Source organism: Pleurodeles waltl, chromosome 8 (assembly GCF_031143425.1).
Source record: "Pleurodeles waltl isolate 20211129_DDA chromosome 8, aPleWal1.hap1.20221129, whole genome shotgun sequence".
Lineage (NCBI taxonomy): Eukaryota > Metazoa > Chordata > Amphibia > Caudata > Salamandridae > Pleurodeles > Pleurodeles waltl.
Window position 1 is genome coordinate 516,231,250 of NC_090447.1, and position 19,658 is coordinate 516,250,907.

The window sequence follows — 19,658 nt, forward strand, 5'->3', positions numbered from 1 at the left end:
AGCTGCCACGATGCCACTTGCCACCAGTTTGGCCATATTTCAGAGCTGCAACATCACTGGAGTGCCCAAAAGCACAAGGTGTGCAATACTCAGAGACATGGCCAAGGTAAGAAAGGCTGAAAGACGACCACCACTGAACAAGACACACAAGCTGAAACGTCAAGACTGGGCCAAGAAATATCTCAAGACTGATTTTTCTAAGGTTTTATGGACTGATGAAATGAGAGTGAGTCTTGATGGGCCAGATGGATGGGCCCGTGGCTGGATTGGTAAAGGGCAGAGAGCTCCAGTCCGACTCAGACGCCAGCAAGGTGGAGGTGGAGTACTGGTTTGGGCTGGTATCATCAAAGATGAGCTTGTGGGGCCTTTTCGGGTTGAGGATGGAGTCAAGCTCAACTCCCAGTCCTACTGCCAGTTCCTGGAAGACACCTTCTTCAAGCAGTGGTACAGGAAGAAGTCTGCATCCTTCAAGAAAAACATGATTTTCATGCAGGACAATGCTCCATCACACGCGTCCAAGTACTCCACAGCGTGGCTGGCAAGAAAGGGTATAAAAGAAGGAAATCTAATGACATAGCCTCCTTGTTCACCTGATCTGAACCCCATTGAGAACCTGTGGTCCATCATCAAATGTGAGATTTACAAGGAGGGAAAACAGTACACCTCTCTGAACAGTGTCTGGGAGGCTGTGGTTGCTGCTGCACGCAATGTTGATGGTGAACAGATCAAAACACTGACAGAATCCATGGATGGCAGGCTTTTGAGTGTCCTTGCAAAGAAAGGTGGCTATATTGGTCACTGATTTTTTTTTGTTTTGTTTTTGAATGTCAGAAATGTATATTTGTGAATGTTGAGATGTTATATTGGTTTCACTGGTAATAATAAATAATTGAAATGGGTATATATTTTTTTTTGTTGAGTTGCCTAATAATTATGCACAGTAATAGTCACCTGCACACACAGATATCCCCCTAACATAGCTAAAACTAAAAACAAACTAAAAACTACTTCCAAAAATATTCAGCTTTGATATTAATGAGTTTTTTGGGTTCATTGAGAACATGGTTGTTGTTCAATAATAAAAGTAATCCTCAAAAATACAACTTGCCTAATAATTCTGCACTCCCTGTATGTGGCAAAGAATAGAAAGCATGGCAGAGCTTCATGGGATGTAAAATACGCCATATATCAAGCAGATTATGCACCTGGTTTATCTAAAAAATAGCTGCCTTAGTTCTGGTCAAACGAGGATGGGCAGCTCGGTTAGTGGTATCAAATGCATAAATCATTATGCAATTAAAATCGCCCACAAGAACCAAATCGCCTGTCCAGTCTAATATTTCTAGATTCGACCAATCAAACAGATTAGGATCATCTGTATTTGGACCATACATAGCACACACAGTAAATGTCTTATGATGGATCATTATCTGCACAATAGCCCATCTAACATTCAGGTCAGAAGGTGATTTAAGAACCTTATAGTCAAAGTGTCTAGAGCAAAGTAACTCCACCCTACGTATAGAAATTGACTAGTACATGTAATAACCCAGCTGAACCAAAAGAGACCGTTAAACACAGCAAATGGGGCCTACAGATGGCAATTTCCTGTTTGACTAGACTTTGCTTGAGAAAGCAATTGAGACCAGCCACATTCCAGCACATTAGCTTAAGCTCAGATATAGTAAATGATTCTTGATAGAAAAGTACCCAACTGACATTCCACCAGGTTACCAAAAACAGAATCAACACCCAAATTCAGATCAGAAAAGAAAGATGGTAGTGGTCTGACCTTGCCGTGAGTGGGCTCTCCCTGATGCTCCATCCCCTCTACCTTCTACCCACATTATGATCTTCGTCGAGCACCTACGTTTTCCTTTGGCTCTGATGTGTCCTGTTTATTAATGAGGCTGCCTTGTCCTCTGATTCTTTTAGGTGGTCTTACCAGTCTCTGGTGGAACCGTCTTTCGTTTTCTGTTTCTCATTCCATGGACAGGACTCCTGTCAAGTCGAGCGTGCCCCGTGTGGGGAGGATTATGCCTCACAGCTTCTGTCTCCTTTGGTGCTGTGGCAGTCTCCAGGCACAGTTTGCAGACCAAGGCAAGGAGGCACTCTGCCACCGATATCGGACTCCCGATAGTTAAACTGCTGCCTGCTAAGGCTGGGGCCAGTAAACTCCAGCAGGGGGGATCAGTGGCTGAATCAACCCCCTGCACTTCTGCTTTTGGAACTTTCTACAATGTTTCTGCTGCCACTGCTGCTTCTCAAGGAAAAAGTGTTGCTTTGGCTGAATCTTGCTGTGACTCTTGTCCTGCTTTTTTGTGTGTCAGTGCTAGTTTGGGTCTGCAAGATGTTTTTTCCAGGCCTGAGGAGGTTCGGGGGGAGGAGACCTGTGCTTCAATAATTGCACCCCCCCCCCCCACTTGTTTGTTGGACATTTAAGGGCACCCCATGAATGCAACATCACTGAGCAGGAAAACGTATGAACTACTTTGATTGATCTAGGGATCTCCACCAGTTTTGATTCTACACTGGCTGCAGTACTATTGCTGATAATCTATTAATGTCTGCTGATGAAAGGGTAGCACCTTGCGATGGGGCCCAGGATGAGCCCCAGAGCGAAGGTGTTAATACCTTGAGAGAGCCGGAGAGGTCAGTGCTGATAATAGGGGCCATAAACCAGATACCTGCTCACAGAAGGGTACAGGGACAACTAATTCAACTTAGGACAGCCAAAGGATAGACCACTACAATGATGGGTCACCTCCAAAAAGGAAGTCTCTTCTAGGGTGGTCAGTAGTAATCCCATTAAGGGCAAGCCTGGCTCTCAGAACAATGCTGGTAACTGTAAAGCTGTCTCTTCAAATGGCAGATTGCTCCCATCTGGTGGGCCTCCTTCTATGCCTTCATGAGTGTGCAATGACCTAGCCAATACATCAGCACCTTATCTGACCAGTGATACTGGGTCAGATGGGCCAACTACCTGTGATGCTAATTCTGCTTCAGACAATTCATTTCTTCTAGCTGCTGCACCCTGTACCCCTGAGCCCTTACTGGCCATTATTTTACAGATGATTCAGGTTCAGCGCTCAGAGGCTTTGCCAGATTATGCTCAGGTGAGAACTGACTCTCTGCAGCAGCAGCAGCTATCTATGGAGGAGATCGCAGAGCAAGTCATTGCTCTTACTACACATGTCGCATAACTTCAGCAGCACCTGGCATGGGTCAGGACGGCATCTGCAAAGACACTAAAATATCATGAGAGCTGGCTTACATTGGTCCAGTCTAAGATCGAAAACTTAGAGATTCACTAGTGCTGCAGCAATCTTCGAGTCTTTGGAATGCCCGAAGGCAAGGAAGGGGGGTGATCCCCGGAAGTTAATTGTACAATTGTTTCTGAAAGGCTTCCTTGATCTCTTAGACTGGGATATGGACTGTCAAATACAATGTGCCCATTGCCTGCCACGGTATCACAATGCAGCGGAAGATGACAAGATTCTATATTTTATGCTGATCTATATTGAGAATTTCTTACTTCCACAGGCTCTTTCTTAGGAAGCTCAGCATTCAGCTCCAGTAGCCATTGACTCAATGACTGCAAGTTGATGATGGATCGACATTGGAAGCTGAAACAGCTGATCAACCTGCTAAGTGCGGCTGGGGTGTAAGCCTTCCTCCAGGAACCGGCTATGCACAAGATCACAGGAGATGGACATATGCAATTCTGCAATACAGAAACAGAAACAACTTGAATTCTCAAAAAATGGAAGGAGCATAAGGCTTCTACCTGAGGTCCTCTCCTGCAACTGATTGATCTTTTGCCTTTTTCTGGCCCACTCTCACAGGCTGTGATGGTTTTTCTTCTTTCTTGGGGTATTTGGTGTCCAACACATCACTTGTAGAACCAACCTGTTTACTAGCTTGCATTGTAGTATTTATTCCTTTTGGGAAAGTTTCTCAGTTATATAGTGCTTCATTTTGGTCTTTTTTTAATTTTTGAGTTGGGGTGGTCATGCGGGGAAGTAACTCATAGGGGCTGCCTGCAATTTTGAAAGCGAGATAGAGGGAATGATTATTTTTTCTAATCTAATGTTTGACTATGATTCTCTGGGTGGGTGTGGTTTGTTGAGGATGTGTGGGGAGTGTGCAGGCAAAAATTAAAATTACTTAGACATTTGTATCTATTGAACTAAATGTACTGATGCTCTATTATTACAATTATGTGTTATCACAGAGATCAGCACATGAATGAGAGCAACGTGCAGACTTGGGCTTATACTGGTATGTACATTATGAATCACAGTGGGATATTAACATTGATTTTGAAGATAATTAAAGGGCTGTTACAAATGGCCAGTCTACAGTACCTACAGAAGCCCTGGTGTTCACCAGCACTGATCACAGGGGCTACTGTGGGAGATGACTCAGTAAGGTACCAACTGCAAATGATGTTTTGTTATCAAACAACTCCAACCTTTTTTTCCTGTCCCTGTAGGCATGTATGATTTTCATCAAATGCTTCTAAATACCATATTTGCCATGAATAGTCTGAAAAACCAATTGATAAAGGGCAATCTGTCCTGTCATGTTTTGGTGAATGTCACTTGACCAGGGTGTGTACAAATTCAAAATTCTCCACACATTCTCAAAGTTCATAGGGAGGGAACATTCCAAACTCTGTTAAGCTATCTTAAACCTCATCCCATTTTAACCAATGTTACTGACTACCTGTGATTTAAAATTCACAATTTGCCAGGCATTTTTATGATAAATCCTCAAGTCTCTTCACACATTTAAACTTACCTTCAATCTAGTTTTAGCCAGCATTACTGAACCAATGTGCTGTAAATTACACTGTCTACCATATCTTTTCTGATATATTCCCTACTGGAGAACCCTCAACCGACCTATATCATTTACTTTAAACCCTCTTGGGCATCTTTATACATAGGTGGATGGGCTGCTAAACTGTTCAGAAGATGGAGAACCTGTTTCTGCCATCTCTACAGATGCACACTTTCTGGATTACCAGTTCCCTGCTGACATGGTAAGAAAGCTTCACCAAAAGCACTCCTCGCAAAGTAGTGGCTTCCCTTTCAGCAACAATCTAGTCAGAACGCCCCTCCCGCCAAAGATCAGATCCACTGCCGCACCTGTCCAAGAGCATTAGGTGTTTGCAAGTGCTATAGGTCAACCTAGCCTGTACATATGCAATACAGACTGAAGATGCAACACTCTGATCTGTGAAGGGGCTGCAGAACCAAAGTCCATTTCTGTGGACATGATCCGCAGTTCCAAATCCCTGATGTATGCAAGTGCTACCTTATTGCACACCCAACAGAACCAAGTAACCGACCTTTACTTGACCTGCAGAAATACCCATGTGAATCTGCAACCTGATCCTTCGACATGAACTTTAGAACAAACCTTTAGTCCTTCATCGTACTGCAGGACTAACCTTCTGACCCAAGGATGAACTGAAACTGTGGTCTGTGCGTATCTAGAAAACCAATCTGCTGATTTATGCACACTTGCTGAAAGTTCAACCCTATGGCCAATGTGACTAGACATTTGGTAGTCATCTGAAATGCGTATGTGCAGCACATGCTGCAGAGCCAATACGTTATGTACAGTTGAGGAGGAACAAAATTGGGCATGTATATATTCAGAAAGAGGAAGAAACAGAGCCTGGGTGGTTATTTTCTATCCCCACCTTACCACATCCGCATACATACACAATCATATATGGATTGCGCTACAGAAAGGGAGACAAAGGCAAGTGAACACGTTTTTATAAATAGCACAGGCAAAATTTCTCATGTATGCCGTTTACTCCCAGGGCTACATTCCTGTTGTTCTACCCTTATTTTCCTCTCTTCACCACTGCTTGTATCTTATTAACAACCTTAAATTTGGATTGGGTTTATGAGTCTCAGGTTAATGTACTGTCATTGAAGAAGGGCCCACGAGGTTATGTGGACAGCTAAAATAGTATTTTTTCGAACCCTTTTTTATTGAAAGTCGCCCAAGCAATAATTGTACAACAGCAAATTGCACAGTATATGGTTCACCCTATCACATAGGTAACAACTTTTGAACAATCTCTGTAGCCCACAAAACATATCACAGTCCATCCCTTGACACGCAGTTCCTCCACAGAACCCTATGGCACAGCAATAACATGTTTGAACACTCTTAATTGTCCCCCTATTCACATATCCTCTTAGCTGTTCCATCCTCCCCAAACCTTTACCCACTTGTGTTGACATTCCCTGCTGAGGTACACTACAAGTTCCATCCTTTGGCACCAGTCAAGATGTGTTTCCCAATCGTCCAGTCTCAGTGGGTAAGATAAACCCCATGTCCTTGCTATGTTGTGCTTTGCCACAGCCGCCACTGACACCAACCAGATCCTCTGGTACCTAGGCCACTGCAACTCACCTGTAACGTTTAATAGGATCTATTTTGCCTCTGAAGGGACCTCCAGGCCTGGGACCTGGGCCATAGTATGCACCACTCCCTCCCAGTATTTGTGGATTTTTGGGAACACCCACAGTATGTGAATGAAAGTCCCCTGTTGCTCCCATTCTCTGAGACACAGTGGGGTGATCGCCCTTCCCATGTGATGTAGCAGGGTCAGAGAGAAGTATCTTCTTTGTAGAATCTTTAGTTGGACTAGCCTGAAGTGAGATCGTATGGCAGGCTCCGTGGGACTCTGTATTGGTTAGCCCCAATCCTTATGTTTGAGCGCCCCCACACCCTCCTCCTAGGCCGTCTTCAAACACATCAGGGGTCCGGGGAGTTACACATCAGTTTACTATAAATGAGGAAGATCTGCCAGTAGGTATCCTCCAGTGGGGCCACCAAAGGCAGTTGCTCGCCCTTCACGACAAGGCATCTAAGTGCATGCCCCCGTTGCATGTGTCAGCAAACTGATAACGGCAAAGCAGTTCACCTGCCACAGTGGAGGGTGAGCTCTAGGTAAGCCCACCGCTATCTGGGTCGACACCTGGCTCTCCATAGGTATGTCTCCCCTGTTAGGAAGGAGGTGTCCCTTTCCCCCACCCCACACTCAGGCAGTTAATCACATACAAAGCCTAGAATTGTTTATCCTCTGTAGTATGATCTGTAGTTTCAGGCTGTGTTACGTCATCCGCACCCTTTTCGGGGTGACCACCATGACTTTCCGCCCTGGTACCCCTACTGCTCTGTCGTCCAGATGTACACCAGCCTTCCAGCCACTCCCAGGCTTCTTCCTGCGAAAGGAAATGCTGTGTTGTGCCTTCAGCAATCACACGCAGCTTAGCGGTGTAGAGTATCATATATCTGAGGTCCCACTCCCGAAGTTCTTTTTTGACAGTTTCAAAGCTGCACTGCTGATGCTGAACTTGTAGAGTAAAATCTGTGAAGAAGCGGATTATGGTATTCTCATACTTGAGGTCACCCTGGGTACGTGGCGTCTGAAGTATTGCATCTGTGTCCCAGTAATTGAAGATGAGGGCTATGATGATTCTCGGAGGGCACCCAGATTAGGAGGTGGAATGGGCTTCCAGTTCGCCCTTTCAAATGAAAAGAACTTAGCCTCTGAGGACGGAGGTGATTGATAATAAGATCCTCAACAAATAGGTCCACCTGCCGGCCTTCAGCCCTCTCCTGGACCCCCACCACCCTGATGTTATTGCGTCTCACTCTGCCTTCCTGGTCTTTAAGTTTTGCCCCCATTGCCGTAGTGTGCTGCGTTAGAGACTGTACTTGGGACTCCAGCCTCTTAGTAGTAGATTGAAGATGTGCATTGTGTGTTTCCGCTGTTCTCACCTTCTCATTTATGTCCATCTTAGGCTCAAGTGTACCTTTAGGTCTTGAATTGCTGCCATGATGGCCCTCAAGGAGGGCTCCCCCGTTGATATAGAGTCTGCGCCATATTCCTCTTTTTCCACCAGCCCCTTCGGGATCACATAGTTGTCCTTATTAGTTGGCTGTGTTCCTTCCCCAGCATGCGCCATAGTATGGCACATGCTGGGGAAGGAACACAGCCAAGTAGTGGCAACTAGGATCACGCCACTCCGTTATTGTATGGGAGTTTCTAAAGCTGGCCCAACGCACCGCAAGTAATAGGGGACAAGTGCAGCTCCCAAGTCCTGTAGGAGCAAGGCAGGATATTGGACCGTCTAGTGGGGTGGATTGGCACTCAGGAACTTTACAAGTGAGGATCTGTACTGTTAGCCAAGCCAGGACTACAACATGCCAGCCAGTCCAAGTCAAGTACAATGCAGTTCACTACTCCGTGCCCCCTCAGTCACAAAGAGTGGAGATGAGAAGGGGGGCAGATTTTCAGTCTTGCACTTTCCGTTAGGTCCCCCACTGCCACAGCAGTATCAGGAGTACTCACAGGCCAACATACACCAGATCCGTAGGCTGCCGATCTCAGTCAGTGCAGACACCGCTGCCTGCAACACTGCCACTGCTTGCCTACCACCCTTCACAGTAGGCCCTGTATGTTGAGTTTCTGGGGGCTCTGTACTGCTATAAGCACTGAGGCCCAATTGACATGGCCCCCTCTACTGCCAGAAGGCCCTGAATTTGCGGGGCTCCAGTCAACGCCAGGCGAGGGCCTCAGTTCGCCACACTGGGACAGACTGCCCTGCAGCCGCTGCAGCAGGTGGCTCCACCTCTCATCTTCCAACACCCATTTTGGCAGCAGCTCACAGTGTTGCATGAGAGCGGAGGGAGGGCACAAATGTCCGCCAGTGCTGCCCACCGACTCCTCTCCCCTCGCAGCCAGCCTCTCATTCAGGCCGTCCGGTATGGCTGCTTCTTCACTGCTGGTATCAACGGGCCCAGATTACATGATAGCTAGCTCCCCTGCTCCGGTGCACTATGCAAGGCTCCAATTTCCTCAGACCACGAAGATTGTGTCAGATGTCAGGGTTTCTAGAGGCCACCACTGCGGAGCACTCTCAGTGTTCAGCCATCTTGGCTGAAGCCAAGCTATGCCCCATAAAATAGTAATTTTAATCACAAGACCCAATAGTTTATGAAGAGTTCCCATTAGTTTTCAATCTCTCCATTTTACACATTGCGACATCCTGGTGTGTGCATGTGTGAATCATATGGAGTTTACTGTAACTATGAGAGTTAAACAACATTCTGGATAATGTCCAGGCATGATCTGCAGTCAGTGGTTTTCACTGCAGGCAAAACCTGGATCTCCTGGTTCAGTTTGTTGAAAATCCGGTTCAGGCGTATGTCTTATGACAGTCACTTGAAGTCTCAAAGACACATACAGATACACAAATACATTATCGTTCGCAGTAATGTTAAGCTTCTGTTACTTTTTTATTTTTTATTTCTTTTCTTAGTTTTTCTAAAGTGTTGCAATCCAAATATTTGCTGCATCAGAGGGAAGTGTCAGATCTTTTTGGAGTCAGGGTGCATGCGGGAAACAGCCTTTACCATGCAGTCTTTACCACTTGCTGTTACAAATCTTTCCCATGTATAAACCTTTATGACGCATAGCTTTACCATTCATGCCTTTAACACACATAATGGCAAGTACGACTAAGTATGGGTAAGGATATATTTAACTATTTTCTATAGGTGTGAGGTGTTAGAAATATTAATGCTCAAATATACATAAAAATATTTGAGTATTAATTATTCAAATTAATCTATTTTTATTGAATTCATTTCACTAATGTGTTTACAAATATGTAAAATCATTTGTTGGGAGTGGGATTTAAGGAATAAAGGGGTTATGGGTGGGGAAGTGCATCAATACTCAGGTATTAATGTTAATAATTATTTTATATCTATTTAAATTGTAACACATGGTTTTTGAAAAAAATAAGCAAATTCATTTTTAAGAGCGGGATTATAGATGTTATAGGTGGGTATGTGTATTAATTCTCAGGTATTAATCACAATAAACAAGTATTAACGATTAAAGATAATTACAATTTCTTTAAATGAGAACAATAATGTTTTTAAAATATGCAAAAAATAGGACGTTTATTAATACACAGATATTAATGTCAATAATTAGCTATTAGTTACAACTAATTCTAACATATTTAAATTAGAACAATTATATTTTTAAAATATGAAAAACTATTTTTCAGGTGCGGGAATGTAAGGGATATAGGGGTTATAGGTGGGGAAGTGTATTAATACTCAGTTATTATTCACTTTGATTGAGTATTAATAATTACAAGTAATTAACACATGTTTAAATTAGAACAATATTGTTTTTAAAATATGCAAAACATTTTTTCAGGAGCGGGATGTAAGAGATTTAAGGGTTTTGGTTGCGGAAGTGTATTAAGACCCTCTGGGGCCTGTACAAGCTGAGGGAGTGAAGAGAGCTCTTGGTTATGGGACTTCTTGGCAAGAAGCAGCAGCCTACCCAGCTCTTCTCTCTTAGGAGCAAGGAGCCGCTGGGATCGTTGAACAGATGTGGACAGAGCGTATGTTGCGTCCTCGTGGGGCCGTCGTCTGCCTCTGGTGTTCTGGATATTGTGGAGACTGACAAGGCTGCCTACGCCTTCAGGATGCAAACTGCAGGCCCCTTGGTCTGCTTTGGCGGCCAGGGCTGCATCTGGCATGGTGCCTCTGACTCATGGTGGGTGTCGTCAATGGGAGACTTTAATTTGTGCCCCTAACCTGGTGCAAGCGGTGTTGCCTGCCTCTGCCTGGGATCGGGGGTAACTGTCCTTTCATTGTACCTAGATGCTGCATTGGGGTCACTGGGGGTTTTGCTGACGGTGACTGCAGAGGAGATGAATGGTGAATGGGGACCCTTCACACATACTGTGAAAATTGCTGAACGGGATGAGAGTGGGGCATCCTCTCTTCTGCCCACTCATTTGACACTTTGCCCCCGGCCCCAAGATTACTCTTGCTGCCTCCTCCTGGCGCATGCTGGTGGATGAGGGTGCGTTGGACGGGGGAGGGCAGTTATCCCAATCACCTCTGCTTTGAATATATACTGTGTATGGGGACTGGGCACTGGTTGTGCCTGCTAATTGCTCCCTGTTAACTGACGGATGCTCTCTGTGGACTTCCGGGGGCAGGGACTTAGGGCTAGATGTAGCAACCCGTTTGCGAGTCGCAAACGGCGAAATTCGCCGTTTGCGAGTCGCAAACGTGGGTTTGGCATTCAGAAATGCATATTGCGAGTCGTTACCGACTCGCAATATGCATTTGCGACTCGCAAATAGGAAGGGGTGTTCCCTTCCTATTTGCGAGTCGCTGTGGGATGCAATACCATTTGCGACCGCGTACGCGTTCACAAATGGCATCGCAGTTACCATCCACTTCAAGTGGATGGTAACCCACTTGCAAATTGGAAGGGGTCCCCATGGGACCCCTTCTAGTTTGTGACTGGACCCCAAAATATTTTTTCAGGGCAGGGAGTGGTCCAAGGGACCACTCCCTGCCCTGAAAAAATACAGAAACAAAAGGTTTCGTTTTTTTTGCAGTGCAGCTCGTTTTCCTGTCAGGAAAACGGGCTACACTTTAAAAAAAAAAAAATGCTTTATTTAAAGCAGGTCGCGAATAAGGAGGTCTGCTGACGTCAGCAGGCCTCCATGTTAGCGAGTGCCTATACTCGCAATGGGGCCGCAATTTGCGACCCACCTCATGAATATTCATGAGGTGGGTCATTGCGACCCCATTGCGAGTCGCAGTCGGTGTCTGAGACACCGTACTGCATAGCAAATTGCGACTTGCAATTTGCGAGTCGGATGGACTCGCAAATTGCAAGTCGCAATTTTGCTTTTTGCTACATCTGGCCCTTAGTCCCCTATAATCCTGTAGGCATACAGAGGCAGGGATGCCATTTCAGTAGTGAGAGGTGTTTAACAAGCACTGCAGTACCCCAGGGCAAGGGAAGTGCCTGAACCAAGATCGGGCTAAGAGCAGGCCTATCTGCATCTAGATGAGGTTGGGTTGCACCCCATCTTTTTCGCCTTCATAGTCTAAGATGGGAAAAATGCAAAATACCTTTTTGGCAGCTTATCACATTAACCCAAGTAAGCGTAAAAACTCTACCATTGTGGCCCTCATTATGACTTTGGCTGTCTTTTGTCAAGACCGCTGAAGCCACGGGGCCAGAAGCCCACCAGTGCTGGCGGTCTTCCGACCACCATATTACAAGTACTGAAGGATTTCCACCACAATTTGGGTTGAAATCCTCTAGTAGTTGTGCTGGCTGTCAGAGGCACAGGGGCAGTTCCACCACCGGCCCCACCCACCAAAAGTACTTCGCCAGCTGTCTTAGGACCTGTAATACGGCCTGGCGGTGTCATGATGGAGGAGGGTTCTGTTCTGGATGGAGGTATGGGGAGGGGGTTCTGTTCTGGAAGGAGGGTGGGGGAGGGGGTGCTGGTATGGAAGTGGGGTGGGCCTGCTATTAGCCCCACCCACCAAAAGTACTCCGCCAGCTGTATTACGACCTGTAATACGGCTTGGTGGTGTCATGATGGAGGAGGGTGCTGTTCTGGATGGAGGTATGGGGGAGGGGGTTATGTTCTGGGAGGAGGGTGGGGGGTGCAGGTATGGAAGTGGGGTGGGGGATATTGAAATTGCAGGGGGGGTTGCGTGAGTTGTCTTCTGGCAACAGGAAAGAAATTTCCTGTCACAGGTAGCCTTTCCCCCAGGGTTTTTGTGGGGGTGCTGGTGGTGTCCTGATGGCGGGGCGCTGCCGGTGGTGGAAGCGCCTGTTCCCTGCCGGGCAACCTCCTCACAGGACAAGGGAAGTCGATCGTCCGACAGGGGAGGGGGGTGGAGGGTGGGAGGTGTTGTGTGTGTGAGTTGGTGTTATCTGCATGTGTGAATATAAGTGTGTATGCATGTGTGTATGCGTGTGTAAATGGGTGTTTGAATGCATGTTTGAATGCATGTGTGTATGGGTGTGTGAATGCGTGTATGATTGTTGAAGTGAGTGCGTCTTGGAATGTTTGTGTGAATGCGTGTATGTATGCATGTGAGGGAATGTGTGTAAGTGTTGGTGAATGAATGTATTCATTCATTCGGGGTGCATGTGGGTATAAGTGTGCGTGTATGCGGGGGGCTGAGAGGAGGAGGGAGCTGTTCTGGAAGGGAGGGTGGGGGGTGCGAGGGGGGTGCTGTTCTGGAATGGGGGGTGGGGGGAGGGGGATGCTGGTATGGAAGGGGGGTATTGAAATTGCACGGGGGTTGTGGGAGTTGTCTGCCGTCAACAGGAAAGAAATTTCATGTCACCGGTAGCTTTTCCGTCAGGATATTTGTGGCGGTGGTACCGCCGCGGAAAGCCGAATCATGATACCACCTGTGGTCATCAGTGGACCGCCGGGTTGGAGATGCTGATCTCCGGCCCGGCTGTCCAACCACCCTGGCGGTATAAGTGGGGATGTGGCGGGTTGGCCGGGGTCATAATGAGGGCCTAGATCTTTTCTCACTTCTGTGGTTTGGGCACTAACTCATTCAATTATTTCTGTTGAGGAGGAACTTGCTTTAGGCAGCAATTGCCCGATTATGGCCCCCAGTAAATTTTCTCCTTCCACAGGCAGTTCTTCTGCTGTACCCTCAAATATTGACCCTGGTAAGCTTCTGTTAAATTTGGAAAAAAGGATCCAATTCTATGTGGCTGAAGTGGTGCATTTCCCTCTAAGTAAATAGGACCAGTTTCAGTTGTGTACTCTGTTCCACCCGCTGGAAAAAGGAAGAAAAAACTGACGATGACTAAAAGGGGCATTGGCATTAGTAAATCAACCATCAAGACAGGTTGAGAGATGAGTAATGGCTGTACTATTATAGAGAGTAATGGCCTGGTTTAGATTTCGGTGGATGGGTTACTCCACCACAACCGTGACGGATATCCTGTACACCAAAATATAAATCTCATAGGAAATAATGGGATTTATATGTAAGTGAACAGGATATTAGTCATTTTGTGACAAAGCAACCCATCTGCTGAAATCTAAATCAGGCCCTAAGTATTCAATAAGTAGTGGGGGATCTGCCTACTATAATGCCCTTCCTAATTAACACCTTGATGAAAGACAATTTTGCCAAAGTAGAGTTCCTATTGAAGAACATTTTGAAGCACTATTTATTAAAGGCTTTCCAACATAGATGATACTCTCAGAGGCATAAGGGATTCTATCAACTCTTCTGGGAATATGTTTTTGACTTCAAAGAATAAGTGTTATGCCACTGATGCTACTACTGGTCACATACTTGGTTCAGTGAAGAATAATGAACTGGGTAGCTCTGATTTTAGGGCTATAAGTGATCAAAATGTTAGGGCTGAGGACTCAGAGCTCTCATGGCGGCCCATGGGCTATTAGCCTCCTATAACTACAATTCTACTTTGTCATTGTTCAGCCTTTCAGCCTGTTCTCTCTGAGGTACTCAATAAGCTCACCCCTAAGGAGCTGCCCTGCCCAAACAATGGTAGTATTAGGCTTTATTTGCGGCCCTCTAGACTATTGTTGCCCCCTGAGAGCATGCCATTTAAGGTAATTTTGGTTAATGTTCCTCAATTGAAGGAGGGAGTGCACAAATCCACTCAGCAGTTATTTAATAATGCTATCCACTAGTGTAATGGGCGTTCGTTGGGTAATTTACCTCTGTTTAATCACGTTAAGATGGTGAGACGAGTTGATTGGATAAGTAGAGGGTAGAAGGTTTTTGATGGGGATTGCTTGGTGGTCCATTTTGATTGAGCCAAGATAGCTGGAAACTTGCTGATGTGCCTTCTTGGCACCCATATTGCTCACTCACTCAAACAAGTTTGCCCATTATGTTTCTTTTATCCACCAAATTTATATCCATCCCAGTTAATCTCTTCAAAGTCAGAGTATTTTCCAGTTAGTAACATTCCCACATTTAATCATTTTGAGCAGTTAAACTTGATGGATTGTAAGGACTTACTGACTGTCTACCCCTTTGAGTCTTTCATGTGTAGCTTATACTTCCTTGACTAATTCTAAGGGGGACTCAGGTTTGTTCTGGATATTCTTCATGGGAGCATTGTCAGTCTAAATTCCAAGAACAGGATGCCTTTTGGCTTAGCCTTAATGGAAAATATAATATTATCTGTATGAAAGAAACATGGGCTGCTAATAGGACCTTTTATCTGAATTGTTATAGTTTTTTTCTTTTTACCTGCCATGACTGCTACAGCTGGTTGTGCTATAGGGAGATTTATCCTGGTTGTTTCATTAATACTTGGGTGTGAATTGCATTTGTCGAATACTGGCTCACCACACATTTTAGCTGTTCTTTTACAGTTTACAAAATCAAATAGATTACCGGTTTTTCATCTTTATAATTCCCCTTCACAATTTAATTGTTCTGATCATTTGATGGCCTTACATACTTTTTTAGAACACTGTTGAGATCACTTCTCCTTGTTCACCCCTGTGATTCTAGCAGGCAACTTTAACATGCATCTCTGTGAAGTGAGGCCTGCCAGTATTATTCTGAGGATGATGGAGAGCTGTTAAGTATTTCTCGCATGGAACATTCTATGGAAGCAGAGTTTCTCAGCACACTGCTGAATGAATTTAATTTGCATTTTACATTTAGTGAGAGCCCTGAAAATTACCTTCAGTACATAGGCCCACTTTTATTGGAAGAGCTGCATCTACAACAATCATTTTTTTTGTTTATTCACCCCCTTGTTTCACTTATGGAGGATTTTGCAGAGTTAAGGCAAGTATTCATCAATCAAAATCCTGTTACCCTTCCATTAAGATAGGCTAGGTTTACATCTGAGGGAAGAGACACAGGACCAATTATTTCTTACTTGGTCAACAAGTTCACACTCCCAGTCACTCAAGGGCACAGGTTGAAGTGGTCCTGGATAATCCCAGAGGCTCTCTTGATTGTTTCTCGTGCTATGGATTTTGATGCATGCCTCCAGATAGGGTTGCATGATTCTGATATCTTAGCCGCCTTTGGTTTAATCTGCCATACAGTGAGTTGTGCTTCAATGGTGAAAGACTCACGCCTGCCTCCTTGTCATCCCAGATGGTTCGATAGTAGTTGCTCCTGGGCTCACAAAGACTTAGAGAAGTCTTTAAGAGCTTACCCTAGGCACAGCAGACTGGTTGCTTCTTGTCATCAACTGTATATAAGTGCTATAAGGGATAGGAAAAAGGCTCTGAAGCTCGGGACTAACTTTTGCTGGCTTTCTTCCACTCACCGAGTGCCATTTTTGGGAAATTGTGAATTGTCCTGTATTTGCACAGGATGATGGAAAGACTGCATGCCCCCATATCCTGGACCAAACGTTTGGTAAATCATTTTGAAGGCGTTCATAATTCAGGCCAATTCCTTAGTCCTGAATCAGAACAGGTACTTTTAAAGGTGTCTCAAACATTGTGTTTGGCTTAGAGGAGGTGCTTGAGGCCCTGCCTGCATTACCAAAGAACAAGGCATCTAGCCCAGATGGGGTGCCCGTCGACTTATATCTAATAGAACCTAACTTGTGGGCCCCATAACTAACACATGCCCTTAATGCATCAGCAAGAAAGGGCCTGCCTAGTTCTTGTTCACAGTCAGTGGTGAAAGAGGTTTTGCAGATGCTCTTGACTAGACTTTCTTCCTGGGCAGAAAACAATGGGTCATCTCTGACCTGCGGTATGGTTTTAGGCCTGAAAAAAGCACCTTTGACCAATGTTTGAATTTGTATCTTGTTTATAACAAATGTGTAGTTGCTAAACAGTGGGCTTTACATATGGCCTTTATAGATCTTACATCCTTGTTTGATCAAGTCAACAGAGCAAAAATTAGTACTTGCTGATATCAGTTGGGGTGCATGTAGATATTGTCTTCTTTCTGAGAAATTTATATAAGGAAATGTCAACCACCATTAGATACAAACCCAGTGGCCAATTTACGGTGAGTATAGGGGTAAAAAAAGGGGTGAGACAAGTGTATTTTAGCCTCATTTTTATTCACATTATACATTAATAAGTTAGAACAGGCCTTACTTCAGGATGCTGAAGATCTGCCCATAGGGGGTGTTAGGCCCGTTCAGGCGCTTCTTCACTCTACTTCACTATTAGCACAGGCATTGGTTGCTTTAAAATATTTCTTGTACACCATTGAAGAATTTATGAGAGTTTTGAATTTATCAATAAATCCAGTGAAGTCTCATATTATGGTTGCAGGTACAAAAACCACAAAATCCTGTTAACATTCAATTGCTGGTCATGAAGTTAGGAGAGTTTTTGAATTTCCCTACTTGAGGGTGTACTTCGATCATAAAAGAATCTTGGTCTAAAGCTTTGTCTATCAAAAAAAATTAAATGAATAGGTCCATCTCTGCAGTATGTGATTTTTCTTTTAAGCTGGGTAGTAAGCCACTGTCCACTATGATTAAAATTTATCAAGCCAAATGTCTTCCTTATGCGGCTATGGGGGTTATATTTGGGGGTTTGATGATCTAGTCACTTTACAAACTGTGGAGGATTATTTTTAGGTGACCCTTGTCCCTTCCCCCATCTACCCCAGCATATATAGAGCAAGAGGAACTTGAATTGGGATACATTTCTGATGTCCTTGCCCTTCATACCTTGTTAAGATGGTTATCCATTTGGGTATTGAGAGGGACATGCCTAAATAACGATATTATAAGGGCTAATTTGAAATTGAATAGGGCACAATGAATCAAATGTTTGACCTTTGATAAATCAATGTTTTGTGCTCCTGGGTGATCAGGCTTACTTCATAATCCAGAAAGTATATCCAGAGTAATTATCAAGTGGACTAAATCTAGCTTTTATGCTTACAAGAATGACTTGAGGGAACTGGAGCAACTAATTATTTATTTTTCAATAATCTTTCGGATATTTCTTTAGTTTGTTTTGAAAACTCAAGGCTCTAGACTACCTGTTAAGGATTGCGCCCGCCTTATTTCATGGAAACTTTGCTCCTTTTTTCAAAATTTGATGAGACTTTGCAAATGGAGCTTTCAAAAGAATTATGCAAACTCTCTATGACATTGTTGGTTTTTGCATTTTCCTATAAAAAGGTTGAGAAGCAGTTCCACCACTCATTTGGAAATTGTGGTTTTCATCTTTGACCCAGGCTGTTTAGATGACCAATCCATGTCTCCTCCAAATAATGTAGAAATGGGGCCAATTTTTCTTCATTTAGTAAACAAATCTGACTGTATAATTGATGTGTAGAAGTCATCCACAATTTTAAGTTGTAGACAAGACAAGGAAGATAGTTTTTATAATTCAAATTGTATTTTACTAATTGGCAAATAATCCTCAACAAATTATGTTTTCTGGATTTTTCTTCCCTGTACCTTGCGAAAGTGAAAAAACACACTTGAATTTGTGTAATAGCATACATTATGTTTATAGTGGGAATCATTTGAATTTCAATACCAATTATGATTTTTCCAAAACTCTTATTAATTATTTTGGATTATATCACATTTCAAAATTCAGTATATGTTGAGGATTGCATGTCAGGAAGTAAGGCATAAATTAACGGAGTAGTTATGTTATTTATGGAAGCATGCACTGTGTAAATGTGGGTGAATTGATGTGGGGTGGGCTTACAAGTACCATCCATCAGCCAAATTTCACTGTTTCCAGAGATACTGTGTTATGAAGAGTTAAAGAAAAATATACATTTTTGAGGGTGTTTATTTTTGCAAAGAAGGAAACGTTTATGGCAATAAGATTCAGTTCAATGAGGGGGGATTTTAATGTCATAATAAGTTTTAGGAGTTTTAAGATGGGGTTACTCACCTGTTTCTACCTTTATTCGATTCTCTTTAAATTTGGGATTGTGGGCATGCTACTAGCTATGTGCATGGAGATGTTCTGACTTATCTGCTTCAATACTGAGCCACAGGATTCACTGGAGGTGGCCTCAAGTGATTCTTTATGCTGTAAAATGTATCTAATCACTAACTCGGTTGCAGGGGCAGAGTGGGTATGTTCAAAGGTCCTTTGAAACAGGTTGAGAAATAATCACCACACCTCCAAAGACTCCTGGGCTCACTTAATCCCTCCTTATAATCAATTTACCCACCATATTTCAGAAAACGGTTTCCTCTTTTTTAACATGACATATTGGACTTTAGGGGGTTTCCATAATTTCAAGTTCTGAAAAAAGGAACAGAAGAACAGGTTAAGTACAGTTATAAAAAATAATTAAAAAAAATGTATTCCTTTCTTGTTGTACCTGATGAGGGAAAGAAAATATATATTTTTTAAACCCGCTATTAAAAAACACAAATTTTAATGCGGTATGGTCTGTGGTAAAAAGAAAACTATTGATGTTAATTTACTTTTGGTTGGGAACAAAACATTTATTATTGCTTTAATGTATACAAATTGAGAAAGTAGTTGTGATTATCACTTTGAGGTTTTCAAGAGATAGTTTCCCTTTTTGAGTTGTTGGTGATTGTTGAAAATGTAGCTTGGAAATATTTTCTCCTTCTGTGTGATCCTGGTTAAGGGAAGAGAATGTTGAATTCTTATTAAAAGAAGTTTAAAATAAAAATCAAACTTCAGTTGATGGGTTGATTTCTTTTAGGAGAATCTGAGTAGCGGAAGTTAAGCTCCTGGTAGGAATTAAAGCTTTGGTTATTGATTTATTGACTTGGAAATGTAAAGATTCTTACCTTCAGTATGTAACTTTGGAAT

At 43.6% G+C, this 19,658-nt stretch overlaps 1 long non-coding RNA gene across 1 annotated transcript in view; it reads left to right on the top strand.

Moving 5' to 3' along the window:
* LOC138249119 (uncharacterized) overlaps positions 1-19,658 on the top strand; it is a 138,460-nt gene that overhangs the window by 23,704 nt on the left and 95,098 nt on the right. Inside the window, exon 2 of the long non-coding RNA XR_011194728.1 lies at positions 4,235-4,281. This is a non-coding gene — a long non-coding RNA (uncharacterized lncRNA). The remainder of the gene's footprint in view (positions 1-4,234; positions 4,282-19,658) is intronic.